The sequence below is a fragment of the Delphinus delphis genome, chromosome 10 (genome assembly GCF_949987515.2).
Source record: "Delphinus delphis chromosome 10, mDelDel1.2, whole genome shotgun sequence".
NCBI lineage: Eukaryota > Metazoa > Chordata > Mammalia > Artiodactyla > Delphinidae > Delphinus > Delphinus delphis.
The window spans coordinates 46,469,705-46,497,083 of NC_082692.2; the positions used below are offsets into that span (position 1 = coordinate 46,469,705).

At 37.3% G+C, this 27,379-nt stretch overlaps 1 protein-coding gene and 1 pseudogene across 1 annotated transcript in view; one reads left to right on the forward strand and one right to left on the reverse strand.

Moving 5' to 3' along the window:
* KHDRBS2 (KH RNA binding domain containing, signal transduction associated 2) overlaps nt 1–27,379 on the forward strand; it is a 684,497-nt gene that overhangs the window by 520,043 nt on the left and 137,075 nt on the right. The window lies entirely within an intron of this gene.
* The window catches only part of LOC132431846 (SS18-like protein 2 pseudogene), a 71,827-nt pseudogene continuing 46,518 nt past the window's right edge, over nt 2,071–27,379 (reverse strand).

Genomic DNA, 27,379 nt, shown 5'->3' on the forward strand with positions numbered 1-27,379 from the left:
AAGGGACTTGCTTCCTGCTGACTGTACTCAGCAAGACATCCACCCATGAGCCTCTGGGAGTACCATGCCTGGTACCACCCCACTGACTCCACAGGTCTGTAGGCAAGTCTCAGATGGCTAACCCTGCCCTTCCCCCTATTCAGCTGCTGGCTCTTAGTGTACTTTCCTGAGTGCAGGAGCAAAAGACCTCCTGTAGACAGAGAGTGCAACCGGAAACAGACCATGGTCTGTGGGCAAGGGAGAAACCATCTTCTGAAACATAAGAGAGGTCCGCAGTAGCCTGCCTGGTGACTTGTAAGAACGAGAGAAGACATAAAAACTTAAGGATCCTGCCAAAAGAGAGAAAAAGTATAGTAGAAAGGGTGTACCAACACCCTATATAATACAGTACAACCCCATATAATAAAGACACCACCAAATAGAATACCCCATCTGAAGGCAATAGGCAAAGATTTAAGAGGGGGTCAGCTACTTCAGATGTGAAAGTAGCAGCACAAAACTATGAAGAATGTTTAAAATTAAGTAAACATGCCATCACAAAGAGAAAATAATATTTCTCCAATAACCAAACTCAAAAATGCTAACTTTGTAATGTCACTGATAGAATTCAAAATAACTGTTTTGTAGAAACTCAATGAGCTATGAGAAAACTCAGAAAGACAGTACAATGAAATCTTGGGGAAAAATACATGATTGAAATGAGATTTTCCCAAAGATATAGAAATCATAATAGAGAACCAGAGATTCTGGAGTTGAAGAACTCAATGAATAAAGTAAAATATGTAGTAAAGAGAATCTGAAGTAAAGCGGAGCAAAGGGTAGAAAGAATAAGTGAGGTTTTGAGAATAAAGCATAAGCAGGGGTTTTGAAATAATCCAGTTAGAAGAGAAAAAAAGAAAAAAGAATGAAAAAGGATAAAAAAGCCTAAATGATTATTTCATCAAAATTAAAAACATTAGAATAATTGGGATTTCAGAAGGAGAAAAGATGGAGAAGTGAACAGAAAATGTATTTAAAGAAATCATACCTGTTAAATTCCTAAACCTGGGAGGAGAATTGGACATCTTAATTTACAAAGCCAGTAGATCACCCTATTATCTCAATGCAGAAAGACCTTCTCCAAGACAGGTTATAATGAAACTGTCAAAAATCAAGGATAAATGTAAAATACTAAAAAAAACTTGTAACCTACAAAGGAGCCCCCATTAGGCTGTCAGTGGATTTCTCAACAGAAACCCTACAGGCCTGGAGAAAGAGGAATAACATATTCAAAGTACAGAAATAAAGAAAAAAATTTACCAGCCAAGAATACACTATTTCACTAAATTATCCTTCAGATATGAAGGAGAAATAAAATCTTTTCTAGATAAACAAAAGCCAAGGGAGTTCATCACCATTAGACCTGCCTGCAAAACATGCTAAAATTGAATGATGCAAGCAACATGAAAATATAAGAAAGTTTATAACACACAGGCAAAATTAAACATACAGTCAGATGTAGAAAACTCTAAATCTGTAATACAATGGCCACTTAACTGTAGTATAAGGTCAAAAGAAAATAGTATTCAAAATTATTATAGCAACCATAATGTGTTAATGAATACACAATATAAAAGAGGTAAATAAGACATCAAAAAAAGGGGGGCCAGAGTGAAAAGGGTGAAGTTTTTTTATTTTGTGGAAAGGCAAGCCAAAGCAACCTGAAAAGAGCAGTCTGGGGGTCTACAACCACAAACTGGTAGAATGGAGTACAGTTACATGTCCATTTGAGAGTGTCAGTCAAGAGGCTTGCTCAATACTTGCTCAGTTTCCTCTTCAGGTTGAAACTAAAAAGGTAGACTTGAGGATGTCTGTGATGTCTTTGCTATCCAAACACACTTATTTCAGGAAGGAGGACACCTGGAGTCAACTTACTTGAGGGAATCCACTTAATTATTAAAATAAATATTTACACTGAGAACCACAGATATTCCATTCATGTTCTAAGCAGTTGAGTTGGTAAAGATCTTGTTCCCATTTCATAGGAAATAGATTACATTCAATTACTCCTCATAACAGCCAACTGGAAGATTATTCCATTGCTTTTGAAGCACTGGTTAGATTGGTATCTGGGATGGTAGCCAAATAAATGAGGTTTCTGTGTAAGACACACTGGTACTGGACACACTCATTCACCAGACTCTTGTTCTGATACCCCATGATACAGCAGATCATGATACAGCTAGTATCATGATACAGCTAGTCATTCTCCTCCAGGAGCTGCTGGATTGTATCCTGATTAACTTCTGCCTTGCCTCTCAGCCAGTCCAGTATGAAGGTCACTGACAGGTTAGAACCTGGCCTCAGGCCCTGCAGACCTGGGAGCAACTAGACCAGAGCTGACCAGCAGCTAAAAGAGTAAAGCTTTTATAGCCAGTCGAAGTTAAGTTGCTACCAGCTTACAATGGACTGTTTAATCAATAAGATATCTTCTGTAAGCCTCATGGTAACACAAAGCAAAAACCTAGAACAGATGAACAGAAGATAAAGGAAGAAAAAACATCATACCAGCACAGAAAATCACCAATTTACAAAGACAGGCAGAAACAGAGGGAAAATATGAAACAATGAAAATACAAAACAGTTAATAAAATGGCATTTGTAAGTCCTCCCATATCAATAGAAACTCAATGTAAATGGATTGAATTCACCAATCAAAAGGCACAAAGCAGCTGGATGGAATAATAAAAAAAACCCAAATATATAATTCCTACAAAAGACTCACTTATAAGCTCAAAGGAATGGGTGGAAAAAAAATTCCATGCAAGTGAAAACCCAAAGAAAGCAGGGATAGTAATAAGTATATCAGAAAAAATAAGGCTTTAAGCCAAAAACTGCAAAAAGAGACAGAGAAGGTCATCATGTAATATAAAAGGGTCAATCCATCAAGAAGATATAACAGTTGTAAATATATATACATCCAACATAGGAGAACCTAACATGCTAAGTAAACACTAACAGATGTGAAGGGAGAAAAAACAAAGATATAGTAAGAGTAGGGGACTTCAATACCCATCATCAACAATGGATACATCATTTTCCAGACAAAAAATCAACAAGGAAACGATGATCTTGAACAATACATTGGACCAAATGGATTCAACAGACATTTTTAGAACAATCCATCCAACAAAAGCAGAATACAGTTTTTTCTCAAGTGTACTTGGAACATTCCCCAGGATTGACCATAAAATAGGGCATGAAACAAGTCTTAGGAAATTAAAGAAAATTGAAATCATATTAAGTATCTTTTCCAGTTACAATGGACTGAAACTAGAAATCAACAAGAAGAAGATGGAAAATCTACAAATGTGTTGAAATTAACACTCACATGAACAACCAATGAATTAAGCAAAAAAAATCAAAACCAGAAATTTAAAAATCTCAAAATCAATAAAAGTGGAAACACAGCATACAAAACCCGTAAGTTTTTGTCTCAAACAGCAGTTTTGAGAGGGAAGTATACAGTGATAAATGCATGTAATTAGAAAATAGATCTCAGATTTAAAAACCTAACTTTACACCTCAAGGAACTAGAAACGAAAGAACAAATGAACCCCTAAGTTAGCAGACAGAATAAAATAAAGATCTGGGCAGAAATAAATGAAATAGAGACCAGAAAAAACAATAGAAAAAAAACCAACAAATCTAAGAGCTGTTGTATTTTTTTAAAATAAAACCAAAACTGACAAACCTTTAGATAAACTAAGAAAAAAAGAGAAGACTCAAAATCAGAAATGAAAGAGGAGACATTACAACTGTTACTACAGAAACACATAGAATTTTTTTAACATCTTTATTGGAGTATAATTGATTTACAATGGTGTGTTAGTTTCTGCTGTATAAAAAAATGAATCAGCTATACATAAACATATATCCCCATATCACCTCCCTCTTGCTTCTCCCTCCCACCCTCCCTATCACACTCCTCTAGGGGGAAACAAAACGCAAAGTTGATCTCCCTGTGCTATGCAGCTGCTTCCCACTAGCTATCTATTTTACGTTTGGTAGTGTATATGTCCATGCCACTCTATCACTTCGTCCCAGCTTACCCTTCCCCCTCCCTGTGTCCTCAAGTCCATTTTCTACGTATACAACTTTAGTCCTGTCCTACCCCTAGGTTCTTCAGGAAAAAAATTTTTTTTAATATTCTATATATGTGTGTTAGCATATGGTACTTGTTTTTCTCTTTCTGATTTACTTCACTCTGTATGACAGACTCCAAGTCCATCTACCTCACTACAAATAACTCAACTTCGTTTCTTTTTATGGCTGAGTAATATTTCATGTATATATGAGCCACATCTTCTTTAACCATTCAACTGTCAATGGACACATAGATTGCTTCCATGTCCTGGCTATTGTAAATAGAGCTGCAATGAACACTGTGGTACATGACTCTTTCTGAACGATGGTTCTCTCAGGGTATATGCCCAGTAGTGGGATTTCTGGGTCATATGGTAGCTCTATTTTTAGTTTTTTAAGGAACCTCCATACTGTTTTCCATAGTGGCTGTATCAATTTACATTCCCACCAACAGTGCAAGAGGGTTCCGTTTTCTCTACACCCACTCCAGCCTTTACGACCTGTAGATTTTCTGATGATGGCCATTCTGACAGGTGTGAGGTGATATCTCATTGTAGTTTTGATTTACATTTCTCAAATGATTAGTGATGTTGAGCATCCTTTCATGTGCTTGTTGGCAATCTGCATATCTTCTTTGGAGAAATGTCTATTTAGGTGTTCTGCTCATTTTTGCATTAGGTTATTTGTTTTTTTGATATTGAGCTGCATGAACAGCTAGTATATTTTGGAGATTAATCCTTTATCACTTGCTTCGTTTGCAAATATTTTCTCCCATTATGAGGGTTGCCTTTTGGTCTTGTTTATGGTTTCCTTTGCTGTGCAAAAGCGTTTAAGTTTCATTAGGTCCATTTTGTTTTGTTTTGTTTTTATTTCCATTTCTCTAGGAGGTGGGTCAAAAAGGATATTTCTGTGATGTATGTCATAGAGTGTTCTCCCTAGGTGTTCCTGTACGAGTTTTATAGTGTCTGGCCTTACATTTAGCTCTTTAATCCATTTTGAGTTTATTTTTGTGTATGGTGTTAGGAAGTGTTCTAATTTCATTCTTTTACATGCAGCTGTCCAGTTTTCCCAGCACCACTTATTGAAGAGGCTGTCTTTTCTACACTGTATATTTTTACCTCCTTTATCAAAGATACAGTGACAATTTGTGTGTGAGTTTATCTCTGGGCTTTCTACCATAATCCCTTGATCTATATTTCTGTTTTTGTGCCCATACCATAATGTCTTGATTACTGTAGCTTTGTAGTATAGTCTGATGTGTGGTAGCCTGATTCCTCAAGCTCCTTTTTTCTTTCTCAAGATTGCTTGGGCTACTCGGGGTCTTTTGTGTTTCCATACAAATTATGAAAGTTTTTGTTCTACTTCTATGAAAAATGCCAGTGGTAGTTTGATAGGGATTGCATTGAATGTACAGATGCTTTGGGTAGTAAACTCATTTTCACAATGTTGATTCTTCCAATCCAAGAACATGGAATATCTCTCCATCTGTTTGTATCACCTTTAATTTCTTTCATCAGTGTCATACTTTTCTGCATACAGGTCTTTTGGCTGCTTAGGTAGGTTTATTCCTAGGTCTTTTATTCTTTTTGTTGCAGTGGTAAATGGGAGTGATTCCTTAATTTCTTTTTCAGATTTTTCATCATTAGTGTATAGGAATGCCAGAGATTTCTGTGCATTAATTTTGTATCCTGCTACTTTACCACATTCATTGATCAGCTCTAGTAGCTTTCAGGTAGCATCTTGGGATTCTCTATGTATAGTATCCTGTCATCTGCAAACAGTTACAGCTTTACTTTTCTAATTTGGATTCCTTTTATTTCTTTTTCTTCTCTGATTGCTGTGGCTAAAACTTCCAAAACTATGTTGAATAAGTGGGCAAACTTGTTCCTGATCTTAGTGGAAATGATTTCAGTTTTTCACCATTGAGGATGATGTTGGCTGTGGGTTTGTCATATATTGCCTTTATTATGTTGAGGTAAGTTCCCTCTATGCCTACTTTCTGCAATGTTTTATCATAAATGGGTGTTGAATTTTGTCAAAAGCTTTCTCTGCATCTATTGAGATGATCACACGGATTTTCTCCTTCAATTTGTTAACATGGTGTATCACATTGATTGATTTGCATGTATTAAAGAATCCTTGATTTCCTAGGATAAACCCCACTTGATCATGTTGTATGATCCTTTTAATATGCTGTTGGATTCTGTTTGCTACTGTTTTCTTGTGCTGTTGGATTTTTGCATCTATGATCATGAGTGATATTGTTCTGTAGTTTTTTTTTTTTTGTGACATCTTTGTCTGATTTTGGTATCAGGGTGATGGTGGCCTTGTTGAATGAGATATGGAGTTTTCTTTCGTCTGCTATATTTTGGAAGAGTTTGAGAAGGGTAGGTGTTAGCTCTTCTCTAAACGTTTGGTAGAATTTACTATGAAGCCATCTGGTCCTGGGCTTTATTTGTTGGAAGATTTTTAATCACAGTCTAAATTTCAGTGCTTGTGACTGGTCTGTTTATATTTTCTATTTCTTCCTGTTTCAGTCTTGGGAGGTTGTGCTTTTCCAAGAATTTGTCCATTTCTTCCAGATTGTGCATTTTATTGGCATATAGTGCTTGTAGTAATCTCTCATGACCCTTTGTATTTCTGCAGTGTCAGTTGTTAGTTCTACTTTTTCATTTCTAATTTTATTGATATGAGTATTCTCCCTTTTTTTTTGATGTGTCTGACTAGTGCTTTATCAGTTTTGTTTATCTTCTCAAAGAACAAGCCTTTAGATTTATTGATCTTTGCTCTTGTTTCCTTCATTTCTTTCTCATTTATTTCTGATCTGATCTTTTTGAGTTCTTTCCTTTTGCTAACTCTCGGTTCTTTTGTTCTTCTTTCTCCAATTGCCTTAGGTATAAGGTTAGGTTGTTTATTTGAGATGTTTCTTGTTTCTTGAGGTAGGATTGTATTGCTATAAACTTCCCTCTTAGAACTGCTTTTGCTGCATTCCATAGGTTTTGAGCCATCATTTGTTCATTGTCATTTTTTTCTTGGTATTCTTTGATTTCCTCTTTGATTTCTTCAATGATTTCTTGCTATTGAGTAGTATGCTGTTTAGCCTCCACATGTTTGTACATTTCACAGATTTTTTTTCCTGTAATTGATATCTAGTCTCCTAGCATTGTAGTCACAAAAGATACTTGATGTGATTTCAATTTTCTTAAATTTACCAAGGCTTGATTTGTGACCCAAAATATTATCTACCCTGGAGAATGTCCCATAAGCACTTGAGTAGAAAGTGTATTCTGTTGTTTTTGGATGGAATGTCCTATAAATATCAATTAAGCCCATCTTATATAATGTGTCATTTAAAGCTTTTGTTTCGTTTTTTATTTTCATTTTGAATGATCTGTCCATTGATGAAAGTGGGGTGTTAAATTCCCTTACTATGATTGTGTTGCTGTCAATTTCCCCTTTTATGGTTGTTAACGTTTGCCTTATGTATTGATGTGCTCCTATGTTGGGTACATAGATATTTACAATTGTTATATCTTCTTGGATTGATCCCTTGATCATAATGTAGTGTCCTTCTTTGTCTCTTGTAGTCTTTATTTTAAAGTCTATTTTGTCTGATACGAGAATTGCTACTCCAGCTTTCTTTTGATTTCCATTTGTTTGGAATATCTTTTTCCATCCCTTCACTTTCAGTCTGTATGTGTTCCTAGGTCTGAAATGGGTCTCTTATAGACACCATATATACGGATCTTGGTTTTTTTACCAATTCAGCCAGTCTGTGTCTTTTGGTTGGAGCATTTAATCCATTTACATTTAAGGCAGTTATCAATATGTCTGTTCCTATGAACATTTTCCTAATTGTTTGGGGTTTGTTATTGTAGGTCTTTTCCTTCTCTTGTGTTTCCCACCTAGAGAAGTTCCTTTAGCATTTGTTGTAAAGCTGGTTTGGTGGTGCTGAATCCTTTTAGCTTTTGCTTGTCTGTAAATGTTTTCATTTCTCCATTGAAGCTGACTGAAATCCTTGCTGTTTAGAGTAATCTTCATTTTAGTCTTTTCCCTTTCATCACTTTATTTTTTTTCCTTAACATCTTTATTGGAGTATAATTGCTTTACAATCGTGTGTTAGTTTCTGCTTTACAACAAAATGAATCAGTTATATATATACATATGTTCCCATATCTCTTCCCTCTTGCATCTCCCTCCCTCCCACCGTCCCTATCCCACCCCTCCAGGTGGTCACAAAGCACCGAGCTGATCTCCCTGTGCTATGCGGCTGCTTCCCACTAGCTATCTACCTTACGTTTGGTAGCGTATATATGTCCATGCCTCTCTCTCACTTTGTCACACCTTACCCTTCCCCTTCTCCATATCCTCGAGTCCATTCTCTAGTAGGTCTGTGTTTTTATTCCTGTCTTACCCCTAGGTTCTTCATGACATTTTTTTCTTAAATTCCATATATATGTGTTAGCATATGGTATTTGTCTCTCTCTTTCTGATTTACTTCACTCTGTATGACAGACTCTACGTCTATCCACCTCATTACACATAGCTCAATTTCGTTTCTTTTTATGGATCAGTAATATTCCATTGTATATAAGTGCCACATCTTCTTTATCAATTCATCCGATGATGGACACTTAGGTTGTTTCCATATCTGGGCTATTGTAAATAGAGCTGCAATGAACATTTTGGTACATGACTCTTTTTGAATTATGGTTTTCTCAGGGTATATGCCCAGTAGTGGGATTGCTGGGTCATATGGTAGTTCTATTTGTAGATTTTTAAGGAACCTACATACTGTTCTCCCCAGTGGCTATACCAATTTACATTCCCACCAGCAGTGCAAGAGTTTTCCTTTTTCTCCACACCCTCTCCAGCATTTATTATCTCTAGATTTTTTGATGATGGCCATTCTGACCAGTGTGAGATGATATCTCATTGTAGTCTTGATTTGCATTTCTCTAATGATTAATGATGTTGAGCATTCTTTCATGTGTTTGTTGGCAGTCTGTATATCTTCTTTGGAGAAATGTTTATTTAGGTCTTCTGCCCATTTTTGGGTTGGGTTGTTTGTTTTTTTTTATTAAGCTGCATGTGCTGCTTATAAATTTTGGGGATTACTCCTTTGTCAGTTACTTCATTTGCAAATATTTTCTCCCATTCTGCGGGTTGTATTTTGGTCTTGTTTATGGTTTCCTTTGCTGTGCAAAAGCTTTGAAGTTTCGTTAGGTCCCATTTGTTTATTTTTGTTTTTATTTCCATTTCTCTAGGAGGTGGGTCAAAAAGGATCTTGCTGTGATTTATGTCATAGAGTGTCCTGCCTATGTTTTCCTCTAAGAGTTTGATAGTTTCTGGCCTTACATTTAGGTCTTTAATACATTTTGATCTTATTTTTGTGTATGGTGCTAGGGAGTGATCTAATCTCATACTTTTATATGTACCTGTCCAGTTTTCCCAGCACCACTTATTGAAGAGGCTGTCCTTTCTCCACTGTACATTTCTGCCTCCTTTATCAAAGATAAGGTGACCATATATGCGTGGGTTTATCTCTGGGCTTTCTATCCTTATCCATTTACTTATCTTTCTTTTTTTGTGCCAGTACCATACTGTCTAGATTACTGTAGCTTGGTAGTATAGTCTGAAGTCAGGGAGCCTGATTCCTCCAGCTCCGTTTTTCATTCTCAAGATTGCTTTGGCTATTCGGGGTCTTTTGTGTTTCCATACAAATTGTGAAATATTTTGTTCTAGTTCTGTGAAAAATGCCAGTGGTAGTTTGACAGGGATTGCATTGAATCTGTAGATTGCTTTGGGTAGTAGAGTCAATTTCACAATGTTCAATCTTCCAATCCAAGAACATGGTATATCTCTCCATCTATTTGTATCATCTTTAATTTCTTTCATCAGTGTCATAATTTTCTGCATACAGGTCTTTTGTCTCCTTAGATAGGATTATTCCTAGATATTTTATTCTTTTTGCTGCAATGGTAAATGGGAGTGTTTTCTTGATTTCACTTTCAGATTTTTCATCATTAGTATATAGGAATGCCAGAGATTTCTGTGCATTAATTTTGTATCCTGCCACTTTACCAAATTCATTGATTAGCTCTAGTAGTTTTCTGGTAGCATCTTTAGGATTCTCTATGTATAGTATCATGTCATCTGCAAACAGTGACAACTTTACTTCTTCTTTTCCGATTTGGATTCCTTTTATTTCCTTTTCTTCTCTGATTGCTGTGGCTAAAACTTCCAAAACTATGTTGAATAAGAGTGGTGAGAGTGGGCAACCTTGTCTTGTTCCTGATCTTAGTGGAAATGCTTTCAGTTTTTCATCATTGAGAACGATGTTGGCTGTGAGTTTGTTATATATGGTCTTTATTATGTTGAGGAAAGTTCCCTCTATGCCTACTTTCTGCAGGGTTTTTATCATAAATGGGTGTTGAATTTTGTCAAAAGCTTTCTCTGCATCTATTGAGATGATCATATGGTTTTTCTCCTTCAATTTATTAATATGGTGTATCACATTGATTGATTTGCATATATTGAAGAATCCTTGCATTCCTGGAATAAATCCCACTTGGTCTTGGTGTATGATCCGTTTAATGTGCTGTTGGATTCTGTTTGCTAGTATTTTGTTGAGGATTTTTGCATCTATGTTCATCAGTGATATTGGCCTGTCGTTTTCTTTCTTTGTGACATCTTTGTCTGGTTTTGGTATCAGGGTAATTGTGGCCTTGTAGAATGTGTTTGGGAGTGTTCTTCCCTCTGCTATATTTTGGAAGAATTTGAGAAGGATAGGTGTTAGCTCTTCTCTAAATGTTTGATAGAATTCACCTGTGAAACCATCTGGTCCTGGGCTTTTTTTTGTTGGAAGATTTTTAATCACAGTCTCAATTTCAGTGCTTGTGATTTGTCTGTTCATATTTTCTATTTCTTCCTGATTCAGTCTTGGCAGGTTGTGCATTTCTAAGAATTTGTCCATTTCCTCCAGGTTGTCCATTTCATTGACATAGAATTGCTTGTAGTAATCTCTCATGATCTTTTGTATTTCTGCTCTGTCAGTTTTTACTTCTCCTTTTTCATTTCTAATTCTATTGATTTGAGTCTTCTCCTTTTCTTTCCAAATGAGTCTCACTATTGGTTTATCAATTTTGTTTATCTCTTCAAAGAACCAGCTTTTAGTTTTATTGATTTTTGCTATCATTTGCTTCATTTCTTTTTCATTTATTTCTGATCTGATTTTTATGATTTCTTTCCTTCTGCTAACTTTGGGGGGTTTTCTGTTCTTCTTTCTGTAATTGCCTTAGGTGCAAGGTTACGTTGTTTATCCGAGGTGTTTCCTGTTTATTAAGGTAGGACTGTATTGCTATAAACTTCCCTCTTAGGACTGCTTTTGCTGCATCCCATAGATTTTAGGTCGTTGTGTCTCCATTGTCATTTGTTTCTAGGTATTTTTTTTATTTCTTCTTTGATTTCTCCAGTGATCACTTCGTTATTATGTAGAGTATTGTTTAGCCTCTATGTGTTTGTATATTTTACAGATATTTTCCTTTAATTGATATCTAGTCTCATAACATTGTTGTTGGAAAAGATACTTGATACAATTTCAATTTTGTTAAATTTACCAAGGCTTAATTTGTGACCCAAGATATGATCTATCCTGGAGAATGTTCCATGAGCACTAGAGGAAAATGTGTACACTGCTGTTTTTGGATGGAATGTCCTATAAATATCAATTAAGTCCATCTTGTTTAATGTATCACTTAAAGCTTGTGTTTCCTTACTTACTTTCACTTTGGATGATCTGTCCACTGGTGAAAGTAGGCTGTTAAAGTCCCCTGCTATGAATGGGTTACTGTCAATTTCCCCTTTTATGGTTGTTAGTATTTGCCTTATGTATTGAGGTGCTCCAATGTTGGGTGCATAAATATTTACATTTGTTATATCTTCTTTTGGATCAATCCCTTGATCATTATGTAGTGTCCCTCTTTGTCTCTTCTAATAGTCTTTATTTTAAACTCTATTTTGTCTGATATGAGAATTGCTACTCCAGCTTTCTTTTGGTTTCCATTTGCATGAAATATCTTTTTCCATCCCCTTACTTTCAGTCTGTATGTGTCTCTAGGTCTAAAGTTGGTCTCTTGTAGGCAGCAAATATATGGGTCTTGTTTTTGTATCCATTCACTGAGTGTGTGTCGTTTGGTGGGTGCATTTAGTCCATTTACATTTAAGGTAATTATCAATATGTAGGTTCCTATTCCCATTTTCTTAATTGTTTTGGTTTTGTTATTGTAGGTCTTTTCCTTCTCTTGTGTTTCTTGCCTGGAGAAGTTCCTTTAGCAGTTGTTGTAGAGGTGGTTTGGTAGTGCTGAACTCTCTCAGCTTTTGCTTGTCTGTAAAGGTTTTAATTTCTCCATCAAATCTGAATGAGATCCTTGCCAGGTAGAGTAATCTTTGTTGAAGGTTTTTCTTCTTCATCACTTTAAATAGGTCCTGCCAGTCACTTCTGGCTTGCAGAGTTTCTGCTGAAAGTTCAGCTGGATTCCTTTGTGTGTTATTTGTTGTTTTTCCCTTGCTGCTTTTAATATGTTTTCTTTGTATTTAATTTTTGACAGTTTGATTAATATGTGTCCTGACATATTTCTCCTTGGATTTGTCCTGTATGGGACTCTTTGTTCTTCCTGGACTTGACTAACTATTTCCTTTCCCATATTAGGGAAGTTTTCAACTATAATATCTTCAAATGTTTTCTCAGTCCCTTTCTTTTTCTCTTCCTCTTCTGGAACCCCTATAATTCAAATGTTGGTGCGTTTAATGTTGTCCCAGAGGTCTCTGAGACTGTCCTCAGTTCTTTTCATACTTTTTTCTTTTTTCTGCTCTGCAGTAGTTATTTCCACTATTTTATCTTCTAGGTCACTTATCCGTTCTTCTGCCTCAGTTATTCTGCTATTGATCCCATCTAGAATATTTTTAATTTCATTTATTGTGTTGTTCATTGTTGTTTGTTTCATCTTTAGTTCTTCTAGGTCCTTGTTAAGTGTTTCTTGCATTTTGTGTATTCTATTTCCAAGATTTTGGATCATCTTTACTACCATTATTCTGAATTCTCTTTCAGGTAGACTGCCTATTTCCTCTTCATTTGTTAGGTCTGGTGGGTTTTTATCTTGCTCCTTTATCTGCTGTGTGTTTTTCTGTCTTCTCATTTTGCTTATCATACTGTGTTTGGGGTCTCCTTTTTGCAGGCTGCAGGTTCATAGTTCCCATTGTTTTTGGTGTCTGTCCCCAGTGGCTAAGGTTGGTTCAGTGGGTTGTGTAGGCTTCCTGGTGGAGGAGACTAGTGCCTGTGTTCTGGTGGATGAGGCTGGATCTTGTCTTTCTGGTGGGCAGGTCCACGTTTGGTGGTGTGTTTTGGGGTGTCTGTGGACTTATTATGATATTAGGCAGCCTCTCTGCTAATGGGTGGGGTTGTGTTCCTGTCTTGCTAGTTGTTTGGCATAGGATGTCCAGCACTGTAGCTTGCTGGTCGTTGAGTGAAGCTGGGTGCTGGTGTTGAGATGGAGATCTCTGGGAGATTTTTGCCATTTGATATTATGTGGAGCTGGGAGGTCTCTTGTGGACCAGTGTCCTGAAGTTGGCTCTCCCACCTCAGAGGCACAGCACTGACTCCTGGCTGCAGCACCAAGAGACTTTCATCCACACGGCTCAGAATAAAAGGGAGAAAAAGTAGAAAGAAAGAATTAGTAGAAGTAGAAAGAAAGAAAGAAAGAACGAGGGAGGGAGGGAGGGAGGAAGCAAGGAAAGAGGGAAGGAAGAAAAAAAGAAAGAAGATAAATTAAAATAAAATAAAGATAAAATATAATAAAGTTATTACAATAAAAATATAATTATTAAGAGAAAACAAACAGTGGACAGATAGAACCCTCGGACAAATGGTGGAAGCAAAGCTATACAGACAAAATCTCACACAGAAGCATATACATACACACTCACAAAAAAAGGAAAAGGGGAAAAAATAATAAATCTTGCTCTCAACGTCCACCTCCGTAATTTGGGATGATTCTTTGTCCATTCATGTATTCCACAGATGCAGGGTACGATACGTTGATTGTGGAGATTTAATCCGCTGCTTCCGGGAGGGATTGCTGGGAGGCTGCTGGGAGAGATTTCCCTTTCGTTTTTTTGTTCTCACATCTCCCGGGGTTCAGCTTTGGATTTGGCCCCGCCTCTGTGTTTATGTCGCCTGAGGGCATCTGTTCTTCACTCAGACAGGACAGGGTTAAAGCAGCCACTGATTCGGGGGCTCTGGTTCACTCAGGCCGTGGAGAGGGAGGGGCACGGAGTGCGGGGTGAGCCTGCGGCAACAGAGGCCAGCATGACGTTGCACCAGCCTGAGGCATGCCATGCATTCTCCATGCATGCATCCAGAGGAGATGGCCCTGGATCCCGAGGCCCTGGCAGTGGTGGGCTGCACAGTCTCCCCGGAAGGGAGGTGTGGATAGTGACCTGTGCTCGCACACAGGCTTCTTGGCGGTGGCAGCAGCAGCCTTAGCGTCTCATGCCCATCTCTGGGGTCTGCACTCTTAGCCACGGCTTGCGCCCGTCTCTGGAGCTCTTTTAAGCAGCGTTCTTAATCCCTTCTCCTCGCGCACCAGGAAACAGAGGGAAGAAAAAGTCTCTTGCCTCTTCGGCAGGTCCAGACATTACCCCGGACTCCCTCCCGGCCAGCTGTGGTGCACTAACCTCCTGCAGGCTGTGTTCACGCTGCCAACCCCAGTCCTCTCCCTGCACTCTGACCGAAGCCCGAGCCTCAGCTCCCAGACCCGCCTGCCCCGGCAGGGAGAGCAGACAAGCCTCTCAGGCTGGTGAGTGCCGGTTGGCACCGATCCTCTGTGCAGGAATCTCTCCGCTTTGCCCCCCATACCCCTGTTGCTGTGTTCTCCTCCATGGCTCCAAAGCTTTGCCCTTCTGCCACCCGCTGTCTCTGACTGCGAAGGGGCTTCCTAGTGTGTGGAAAACTTTCCTCCTTCACAGCTCCCTCCCACTGGTGCAGGTCCCGTCCCTATCCTTTTGTCTCTGTTTATTCTTTTTTCTTTTGCCCTACCCAGGTACGTGGGGGGTTTCTTGCCTTTTGGGAGGTCTGAGGTCTTCTGCCAGTATTCAGTAGGTGTTCTGTAGGAGTTGTTTCACGTGTAGATGTATTTCTGGTGTATCTGTCGGGAGGAAGGTGATCTCCGCATCTTACTCTTCTGCCATCTTGCCGGAAGCCCCCCTTTCATCACTTTAAATATGTCCTGCCACTCCCTTCTGGATTACAGAGTTGCTGCTGAAAGGTCAGCTGTTAACCTTATGGGTATTCCCTTGTAGGTTATTTATTGCCTTTCCCTTGTTGTTTTGATTATGTTTTCTTTGTATTTAATTTTTGATAGTTTGATTAATATGTGTCTTGTTATGTTTCTCCTTGGATTTATCCTGTCTGGGACTCTCTGCACTTCCTGGACTTGATTGACTATTTCCTTTCCCATAATAGGGAAGTTTTCAACTATAATCTCTTCAAATATTTTCTCAGACCATTTCCTTTTCCTGGGACCCCTATAATTCGAATGTTGGTGCGTTTAATGTTGTCCCAGAGGTCTCTGAGACTGTCCTCAATTCTTTTCATTCTTTTTCATTTATTCTGCCCTGCAGTAGTTATTTCCACTATTTTGTCTTCCAGGTCACTTATACCTTCCTCTGCCTCAGTTATTCTGCTATTGATTACTTATAGAGAATTTTTAATTTCATTTATTGTGTTGTTCATCATCGTTTGCTCTTTATTTCTTTTAGTTCCTTGTTAAAGGTTTCTTGTATTTTCTCCATTCTATTTCTGAGATTTTAGATTATCTTTACTATCATTACTCTGAATTCTTTGTCAGGTAGTCTTCCTATTTCCTCTTCATTTATTTGGTCTGGTGGGTTTTACCCTGCTCCTTCATCTGCTGTGTGTTTTTCTGTCTTCTCATTTTGCTTAACTAACTGTGTTTGGGATCTCCTTTCTTCAGACTGCACATTCATAATTCCCATTGTTTTTGGTGTCTGCCCCCAGTGGGTATGGTTGTTTCAGTGGTTGTGTATGATTCCTGCTCCAGGGGACTTGTACCTGTGTTCTGGTGGATGAGGCTGCATCTTGTCTTTGTGGTGGGCAGGACCATGTCCAGTGGTGTGTTCTGGGCTGTCTGTGAAATTATGATTTTAGTCAGCCATCCTGCTAATGGGTGGGGTTGTGTTCCTGTCTTGCTAGTTGTTTGGCATAGGGTGTCCAGCACTGTAGCTTGCTGGCCAATGAGTGAGCCTGGTCTTAGCTTTGAGAATGGGATCTCTTAGAGAGTTTTTGCCATTTAATATTATGTGGTGCTGGGAGGTCTCTTGTGGACCAATGTCCTCAACTCGGCTCTACCACCTCAAAGGCGCAGGCCTGACACCCGGATGGTGAACCAAGACTCTGCCTGCCACCTGGCAGGTCTTCCCAAAGCCAGGCCGCCTGCAGCAGCCTGACCAATGGAATATTCAAATTGGAAATGTTGCCTTAGCACTGGGTGCTAGAGGAGGTCTCCTTCAGAAATATCCATATCAGAAACACAAAAGCATGGACAGTTCCCTTATATGTTCTAAAGACTTCCAACAAGGGCAAAAATTCAATTCAATGGAGGGAAGGAAAGTCTTTTCAACTAATAGCAGAGAAATAATTAGCTATTCATATGGAGAATCTTGATCTTTACCTCTAATGTGTGGTTTTTATTAATTTGAAGTGACTCCTCCACTGTCTCTTTCCCTTTCTGTCAACTGAAGCAGAAGAGTCTGAGCCTTTAGAACTGAGTAGTACTCCTCAACATTGTCGAGGTTTTCAAAAATGAGGAAAGCGTGAGAAATTGTCACAGTCAAGAGGAGCTTATGGAGACATGAAGACTAAATGTAATACTCTATCCTTGGCTTCCTGCAGCAGCCTGGGCCCACATCCCTTTCAAGCTTTGGCTCCTGGGCCCAAGATTTCCAGATACCCAGAAGGGGGAGGGGGTCAGAAATGCATAGAATCTTAAGAAACTATTGTGAATATTTATATGCCAAAAAAATTGGATAACCTAGAAGAAATAGATAAATTTCTGGAAACATACAACCTACCAAGACTGAATCAAGAAGAAAAGGAAAGGTACAATAAGCACATAATAAGAAGGGGATTGAATCAGTAATCAAAAACCTCTCAACACAGAAAAGCCTAGGTCCAGATAACTTAACTGGTGAATTCTACCAAGTGTTTAAAGAAGGATTAACACCAATCCCTCTCAAACCCTTCCAAAATTGAAGAGGAAGGAGCACTTCCAAACTAATTTTGTGAGGCTAGATTATCCTGATACCAAATCCAGATAAGGACACTACAATAAAAAATATTGACCAATGTCCCTGATGAATATAGATATAAACATTCTTAGAAATATTAGCAGACCTAATTCAACAACACATTAAAAGGGTTATACATCATGGCTAAGGGAGACATCCCTGGATGCAAGGATGGTTCAAAATATGCAAATCAATCAATATGATATACCACATTAATAATAAAGGACAAAAACCATATGATCATCTCCACAGATACAGAAAAAATACATTTGGAAAAATAAAATATTCTTTCATGATTAAGACCCTCAACAAATTGGGTATTGAAAGAATATACCTCAACATAATAAAGGCCATATATGACAAACCTACAGCTAACATTATATTCAATGGTGAAAAATTCAAAGCTTTTTCTCTAGGATCAGGAATAAGTTCAGGATGCCCACTCTTATTCAACATAGTACTGGAAGTCCTAGCTAGAGCAGTTAGGGGAAAAAAGAAATAAAGGAATCCAAATTGAAAAGCAAGAAGTAAAATTGTCATTATTTGCAATGATATGATCTTATATATGGAAAATCCTAAAGACTCAACCAGAACACTTGGAACTAATCAATGAATTCAGTAAAGTTGCTGGATATAAAAATCAACATACAGAAATCAGTGGTGGTTTTATACACTAACAAAGGAACAGCAAAAATTAAATAAATAAATTGTATCTCATCGATCATTCACAACAGCATCAAAAGCAATAAAATACTTAGGATCGAATTTAACCAATGAATAAAAGATCTATACAATAAAATCTACAAGACCTTGATGTAAGAAATTGAAAAGATGCAAACAAATGGAAAAATATACCGTGTTCATGGATCAGAAGAATTATTATTGTAAAGTGTCCATTCTACTCAAAACATCTACTTATTTGATACAATCCCTATCAAAATTCCAATAGCATTTTTCACATATATAGAAAACACAATCATAATTTTGTATAGAAATACAAAAGATCCCAAATAAGCCAAAGCAATTCTGAGAAAAAGCAAGGCCAGAGGCATCATACTTCCTGATTTCAAACTAGTATACTACAAATCTATAGTAATAAAAACAATATGGTACGGGATAAAAGTAGACCTTTAGGCCAATGGAACAGAATAAAGAACCCAGAATTAAACCTCCACTTGTATGTTCAACAAATGAAAAGCCAAGAAAACACTCAGTGGGGAAAGGAGAGTCTCATCAACAAATGGTGTTGGGAAAACTGGATAACCACACACAAAAAAATGAAACTGGACCCCCATCTTACACCACTCACAAAAAATAACTCAAAATGGATTAAAGACTTGAACATAAGACCTGATACCATGAAACTCCTAGAAGAAAACAGTGAAGAAAATCCTTGATATTGGACTGGCAATTATTTTTCAGATATGACACCAGAAACCTCAGGCAACAAAAGCAAAACTCAACAAGTGAGACTTCATCAAAATTAAAAACTTCTTCATAGCAAAAGGCACTATGAAGAAGCAGCAGTCTAAAGAAATGAAACAGTAACCTACAGAATGGGAGAAAATATTTGCAAAACATGTATTGGATAAGGGGTTAATATAGAAAGTATATAAAGATCTCATACCATTCAATAACAATAAAATAAGCAATCTGGTTTAAAAAAAAATGGGCAGAGGAACAAAATAGGCATTTTTCCAAAGAAGACATCCAAATGGCCAATATGTAACACAGTGAGGTATTATCTCACACCTATTAGAATGGCAGTCATCAAGAAGACAAGAGTTAACAAGTGTTGGCAAGGATGTGGAGAAAAGGGAACACTTGGGCAGCATTGTTGGTGGGAATGTAAATTGGTTCAGCCACTATGAACAGTATAGAGATTACTCAAAAAAATTAAAAATAAAACTACCATATGATCCTGTAGTTCCACTTCTGGCTATATATCCAAAGGAAATGAAAACAGAAGTTTGAAGAGCTATATACACTCCCTTGTTTATTGCAGCATTATTTACAATAAAGACATGAAAATAACCTAAGTGTCCATCAATGAATGAATGGATTAGAAAGTTGTGGTATATTTACACAATGGAATATTATTCAGCCACAAGAAAAAAGGAAATCCTGACAATTGTAACAACGTGGATAGACCTTGAGGACTTCATGCTAAGTGAGATGTCAGACAGAGAAAGACATATCCTGTATGATATCACTTAATATGTATAATCAAGAGAGCCAAACTCATAAGAACAAAGAGCTGAATGGTGGTTACCAGAGGCTGGTCGTGGGGGATTGAGGTTGGGTTGTTTAAGGGGACAAACTGAGTAGTAGATAAGTAAGTCCTGGGGAGCCAATGCAGAGCATAATAATCATAGTCAACAGTACAGTGTTATAAACTTCAAAGTTGCTAAGAGACTAGACATTAATTGTTCCCACTACAAAAAAATGATAATTATTTGATGATATGGGGGTGCCAACTAATGCGAAGGAGATAATCATACTGCAATATATAAATGTATCAAATCAACATGTTGCACACCCTAAACTTACACAATGCTATATTTCAATTTTACAAAATGAACACTTTGCCTGGAGATATTTTCCCTACTCAAGGCATGAGATATTTCTTATTTCAGGGAAAAGACTGAAATCCCCTCTACCAAGTTAGGCACTTTTATCTTAAGTAGTTACGTGTGTGTGTGTGTGTGTGTGTGTGTCCATTACTGACATGCTATCATCAGGTTATTTTGTGAGGTCATCGAGCTGTTCTTACTTAGGATAAAATTATGTTAAAACCGGGCAATGTTAGATAATGCATATGAGGTTTAACAAATGAGGGAAGGAATTGACATTTCCTAAACTGAACCAGACAGGTCAAAGAGAAGCAGTGGAAAGGAAAGAGCACAGTATATTTGGGAACATGTCCAGTGCTTGCCAGGTGCCTTAATATGTGTGTGGAATGAACATGATTGAACCTTAAAGATCAGTTACCATTTTTCTTTATAAACAGGCATGCTCATGCTTCTTTCATTTCTTGCAATAAAAGGCACTGAGCCTATATATCCTTGTGGATAAAAATGGAGATATGTGCTAATTCCTAGAGAAATGCAAATCAAAACCAAATGAGATGTCACCTCACACTGGTCAAAACGGCCATCATTAAAAAGTCTATAAATAACAAATGCTGGAGGGGGTGAGGATAAAAGGGAACATTCTTGCACTGTTGGTGGGAATGTAAACTGGTTCAGCCAGTTTACTGTGGAAAATAGTATGAAGGTTCCTCAAAAATCTAAAAATAGAGTTGCTGTATGATCCAGCAATCCCACTCCTTGGTGTATATCCAGACAATAATGCAAAAAGTTACACACACTCCTATGTTCATAACAGCACTATTTACAATAGCCAAGAAATGGAAACAACCTAAATATCCACTGAATGGATAAAGATGTGATATGTGTATATATATATATATATATATATATATATATATATATATATATATATATACATACATGCACACACATAATGTATACCTATATATATATATATATATACTGTATATCTTTATATATATAATGAATATATTTAGATATACAATAGAATATTACTCAGCCATGAAAAAGAATGAAATAATGCCATTTGTAGCAACATAGATGGACCTAGAGATTATCATACTAAGCAAAGCCAATGGAAGACAAATATCATATGATATTGCTTATATGTGGAATCTAAAATAAGACACAATTGAACTTATCTAAAAATAAGAAAGAGATTCACAGACGTAGAAAACAGACAAGTAGTTGCCAAGGAAGAGGAGGAGTGGTGAGGGAGGGAAGGATTGGGAGCTGGGGATAAGCAGATGCAAGCTATTATATAAGGATGGATAAAAAACAAGGTCCTGCTAGATAAACCATAATGGAAGAGAATATGAAAATGAATATCTATCTATCTATCTATCTATATCTATATATATACATATATATATGAATCACTTTGCTGTAGAGCAGAAATGAACACATTGTAAATCAACTATACCTCAATAAAATATTTTAAAATGGAAATATGAATACCTATTTTATTGGGTTTTGATAAAAATAATTGAAATAAGACACATCTCAGACACATGGGATGTGCTATTATGCACCTGGGAATCCTGTAGTGCTGTGCGTGGCAGGGTATGTCATCTCAGGCTCAACAAACATTTCCCCCTTCACTCAATTTCCTTCTTGCCTCGCCCAAATGCAACATTGAAACAGCACACTGAGTTTTTCTTCTTTTTATGATAAAAAATATATATTCAGCTAGATATCTTTTTGCTATAGTTTTTAACATCTTTATTGGAGTATAATTGCTTTACAATGGTGTGTTAGTTTCTGCTGTATAACAAAGTGAATCAGCTATACATATACATATATCCCTATATCCCCTCTCTCTTGCAGCTCCCTCCCACCCTCCCTAACCCACCCCTCTAGGTGGACACAAAGCACCAAGCTGATCTCACTATGCTATGTGGCTGCTTCTCACTAGCTATTTAACATTTGGTAGTGTATATATGTCCGTGCCACTCTTTCACTTCGTCCCAGCTTACCCTTCCCCCTCCCCAGGTCCTCAAGTCCATTCTCTATGTCAGCATCTTATTCCTGTCCTGCCCCTAAGTTCTTCAGAACCATTTTTAAATTCTTCTATATTCCATATATATGTGTTACCATATGGTATATGTTTTACTCTTTCTGACTTACTTCACTCTGTGTGACAGTCTCTAGGTCCATCCACCTCACTACAAATAACTCAATTTCATTTCTTTTTAAGGCGAGGTGATATTCTATTGTGTATATGTGCCACATCTTCTTTATCCATTCATCTGTTAATGGAAACTTAGGTTGCTTCCATGTCCTGGCTATTGTAAATAGAGCTGCAATGAACATTGTGGTGAATGACTCTTTTTGAATTATGGCTTTCTCAGGGTATATGCCCAGTAGTGGGATTGCTAGGTCGTGTAGTAGTTCTATTTTAGTTTTTTAAGGACCCTCCATACTGTTCTCCACAATAGCTGTATCAATTTATGTTCCTATCAACTGTGCAAGAGGGTTCCCCTTTCTCCACACCCTCTACAGCATTTATTTTTTGTAGATTTTTTGATGATGGCCTTCTAACTGGTATGAGGGGATAAGTCATTCTAGTTTTGATTTGCATTTCTCTAATGATTAGTGATGTTGAGGATCCTTTCTTGTGTTTTTTGGAAATCTGTATATTTTCTTTGGAGAAATGTCTATTTAGGTCTTCTACCCATTTTTGGATTGGGTTGTTTATTATTTTGATATTCAGCTGTGTGAGCTGTTTGTACATTTTGGAGATTAATCCTTTGTCGGTTGCTTCATTTTCAAATATTTTCTCCAATTCTGAGGGTTGTCTTTTGTCTTGTTTATGGTTTCCCTTGCTGTGCAGAAGATTTTAAGTTTCATTAGGTCCCATTTGTTTATTTTTGTTTTTATTTCCATTTCTCTATGAGGTGGGTCAAAAAAGACCTTGCTGTGATTTATATCAAAGACTGTTCTTCCTATAGTTTCCTCTAAGAATTTTATACTGCCTGGCCTTATTTAGGTCTTTAATCCATTTCGAATTTCTTTTTGTGTATGGTGTTAGGAAGTGTTCTAATTTCATTCTTTTACATATAGCTGTCCAGTTTTCCCAGCACCACTTATTGAAGAGGCTGTTTATTATCTATTGTATATTCTTCCCTCCTTTATCAAAGATAAGGTGGCCATATGAGTGTGGGTTTATCTCTGGGCTTTCTATCCTGTTCCATTGATCTATATTTCTGTTTCTGTGTGAGTACCATACTATCTAGATTACTGTAGCTTTGTAGTATAGTCTGAAGGCAGGGAGCCTGATTCCTCCAGCTCTGTTTTTCTTTCTAATGATTGCTTTGGCTATTCGAGTTCTTTTGTGTTTCCATACAAATTGTGAAATTTTTTGTTCTACTTCTGTGAAAAATGACATTGGTAGTTTGACAGGGATTGCATTGAATCTGCAGATTGCTGTGGGTAGTATAGTCATTTTCACAATGTTGAGTCTTCCAATATAGGAACATGGTATATCTCTCGATCTGTTTGTATAGTCTTTAATTTCTTTCATCAGTATCTTACAGTTCTCTGCATATAGGTCTTTTGTCTCCTTATGTAGGTTTAATCCTAGGTCTTTTATTCTTTTTGTTGCAGTGGTAAATGGGAGTGTTTCCTTAATTTCTCTTTCAGATTTTTCATCATTAGTGTATAGGAATGCAAGAGATTTCTGTGCATTAATTTTGTATCCTACTACATTACCAAATTCATTGATTAGCTCTAGTAGTTTTCTGGTGGCATTTTTAGGATTCTCTATGTATAGTATCATGTCATCTGCAAACAGTGACAGTTTTACTTCTTCTTTTCCAATTTGCATTCCTTTTATTTCTTTTTCTTCTCTGATTGCTGTGGCTAGGACTTCCAAAACTATGTTGAATAATAGTGGTGAGAGTGAACATCCTTGTTTCGTTCCTGATCTTAGAGGAAATGCTTTCAATTTTTCACCATTGAGAATGATGTTTGCTGTGGGTGTGTCATATATGGCCTTTATTATGTTGAGGTAAGTTCCCTCTATGCCTACTTCCTTGAGGATTTTAATCATAAATCAGTGTTGAATTTTGCCAAAAGCTCTTTCTGCATCTATTGAGATGATCATATGTTTTTTATCCTTCAGTGTCTTAATATGGTTTATCAAATTGATTGGCTTATGTAAGTTGGGGAATCCTTGCATTCCTGGGATAAACCCTACTTGAGCATAGTATTTGTTGAGGATTTTTGCATGTATGTTTATCAGTGATTTCGGCCTGTAGTTTTCTTTTTTGTGATGTCCTTGTCGGGTTTCGCTATCATGGTGACTGTGGCCTCATAGAATGTGTTTGGGAATGTTCTTCCCTCTGTTATATTTTGGAAGAGTTTGAGAAGGATAGGTTTTAACTCTTCTCTAATTGTTTGGTAGAATTCGCCTGTGAAGCCATCTGCTCCTGGACTTTTGTTTGTTGGAAAATTTTTAGTCACAGTTTCAATTTCAGGGCTGTGATTGGTCTGTTTATATTTCCTATTTCTTCCTGGTTCAGTCTCGGAAGTTGGTGCTTTTCTAAGATTTTTTCCATTTCTTCCAGGTTGTCCATTTCATTGGCATATAGTTGCTTGTAGTAGTGCCTCATGATCCTTTGTATTTCTGCAGTGTCAGTTGTTACTTCTTCTTTTGCATTTCTTTTTTTTTTTTTTGCGGTACGTAGGCGTCTCACTGTTGTGGCCTCTCCCATTGTGGAGCACAGACTCCAGACGTGCAGGCTCAGTGGCCATGGCTCACGAGCCCAGCCGCTCCGTGACATGTGGGATCTTCCCAGACTGGGGCGTGAACCCATGTCCCCTGCATCGGCAGCAGGACTGTCAACCACTGCGCCACCAGGTAAACCCTGCATTTCTAATTCTGTTGATTTGAGTCTTCTCCCTTTTTTTCTTGATGAGTCTGGCTAATGGTCTATCAGTTTTGTTTACCTTCTCAAAGAACCAGCTTTTAGTTTTATTGATCTTTGCTATCATTTCCTTCATTTCTTCTTCATTTATTTCTGATCTGATGTTTATGCTTTCTTTCCTTCTTCTAACTTTGTGTTTTATTTGTTCTTCTTCCTCTAATTGCTTTAGGTGTAAGGTTAGGTTGTTTTTTTGAGATTTTTCTTCTTTCTTGAGGTAGGATCGTATTGCTATAAACTTTCCTCTTAGAACTGCTTTTGCTGCATCCCATAGGTTTTGAGTCATCATATTTTCACTGTCATTTGTTTGTAGGTATTTTTCATTTCTTCTTTGATTTCTTCAGTGATCTCTTGGTTATTTAGTAGAGTATCGTTTAGCCTCCATGTGTTTCTATTTTTTACAGGGTTTTTCCTGTAATTTATATCTAGTCTCATAGCCTTGAGGTCAGAATAATACTTGCTACGATTTCAATTTTCTTAAATTTACCAAGGCTTAGTTTGTGACCCAAGATATGATCTATCTGGGAGAATGTTCCATGAGCACTTGAGAATAAAGTGTATTCTGTTGTTTTTGGTGGAACGTCCCATAAATATCAATTAAGTCCATTTTATTTAATGTGTCGTTTAAAGCTTGTGTTTCCTTATTTTCATTTAGGATGATCTGTCCATTTGTGATAGTGGGGAGTTAAAGTCCCCTAGTATCATTGTGTTACTGTCAATTTCCCCTTTTATGGCTGTTAGCATTTGCCTTATGTATTTAGGCATTCCTCTGTTGCATGCATAAATATTTACAATTGTTATATCTTCTTCTTGGATTGATCCTTTGATCATTATGTGGTGTCCTTTGTCTCTTGTCTTTATTTTAAAGTCTATTTTGTCTGATATGAGAATTACTACTCAAGCTTTTTTTGATTTCCATTTGCATAAAATATCTTTTTCCATCCCCTCACTTTCAGTCTGTATATTTCCCTAGGTCTGAAGTGAGTCCCTTGTAGACAGCATATATATGGGTCTTGTTTTTGTATCCATCCAGCCACTCTATGCCTTTTGGTTGAAGCATTTAATCCATTTATATTCAAGGTAGTTATAGATATTTGTGTTCCTCTTACCATTTTCTTAATTGTTTTGGGTTTGTTATTGTAAGTCTTTTCCTTCTCTTTTGTTTCCTGCCTAGAGAAGTCCCTTTAGGATTTGTTGTAAAGCTGGTTTGGTGGGGCTGAATTTTCTTAGCTTTTCCTTGTCTGTAAGGTTTTAATTTCTCTCTCGAATCTGAATGAGTTCCTTGCTGGGGAGAGTAATCTTGGTTGTAGGTTTTTCCCTTTCATCACTTTAAATATGTCCTGCCACTCCCTTCTGTCTTGCAGAGTTTCTGTTGAAATATCAGCTGTTAGCCTTATGGGGATTCCCTTATATGTTATTTGTTGCTTTTCTCTTGCTGCTTTTAATAGTTTTTTCTTTGTATTTAATTTTTGATAGTTTGATTAATATGTCTTGGCATGTTTCTCCTTTGATTTATCCTTATAGGTCTCTCTGCACTTCCTGGATTTGATTGGCTATTTCCTTATCCAGCTTAGGGAAGTTTTCAACTATAATGTCTTCAAATATTTTCTCAGTCCTTTCTTTTTCTCTTCTTCCCTGGGACCACTTTAATTCAAATGTTGGTGCATTTAATTTTGTCCCAGAGGTCTCTGAGACTGTCCACAATACTTTTCATTCTTTTTTCTTTATACTGCTCTGTGGCAGTCATTTCCACTACTTTATTTTCCAGGTCACTTATCCATTTTCTGCCACAGTTATTCTGCTATTGATTCCATCTAGAGAATTTTTAATTTCTTTTATTGTGTTGTTCATGATTGTTTGTTTGCTCTTTAGTTCTTCTTGCTCCTTGTTAAATGTTTCTTGTATTTTCTCCATTCTATTTCTGAGATTTTGGGTCATCTTTACTATCATTACTCTGAATTCTTTTCAGGTAGACTGCTTATTTCTTCTTCATTTGTTTGGTCTTGTGGGTTTTTACCTTGCTTCTTCATCTGCTACATATTTCTCTGTCTTTTCATTTTTTTAACTTACTGTGTTTGGGGCCTCCTTTTTGCCAGCTGCAGTTTTGTAGTTCCTGTTGCTTTTGGTGCCTGCCCCTAGTGGGTGAGGTTAGTTCAGTGGCTTGTGCAGGCTTCCTTTTGGAGGGGACTGGTACCTCTGTTCTGTTAGGTGGGCCTTGATTCCCTCTTTCTGGTAGGCAGGACTGAGTCCAGTGGTGAGTTTTGGGGTGTCTGTGACCTTATTATGATTTTATGCAGCCTCTCTACTATTGGGTGGGGTTGTGTTCCTCTCTTGCTAGTTGTTTGGCATGTG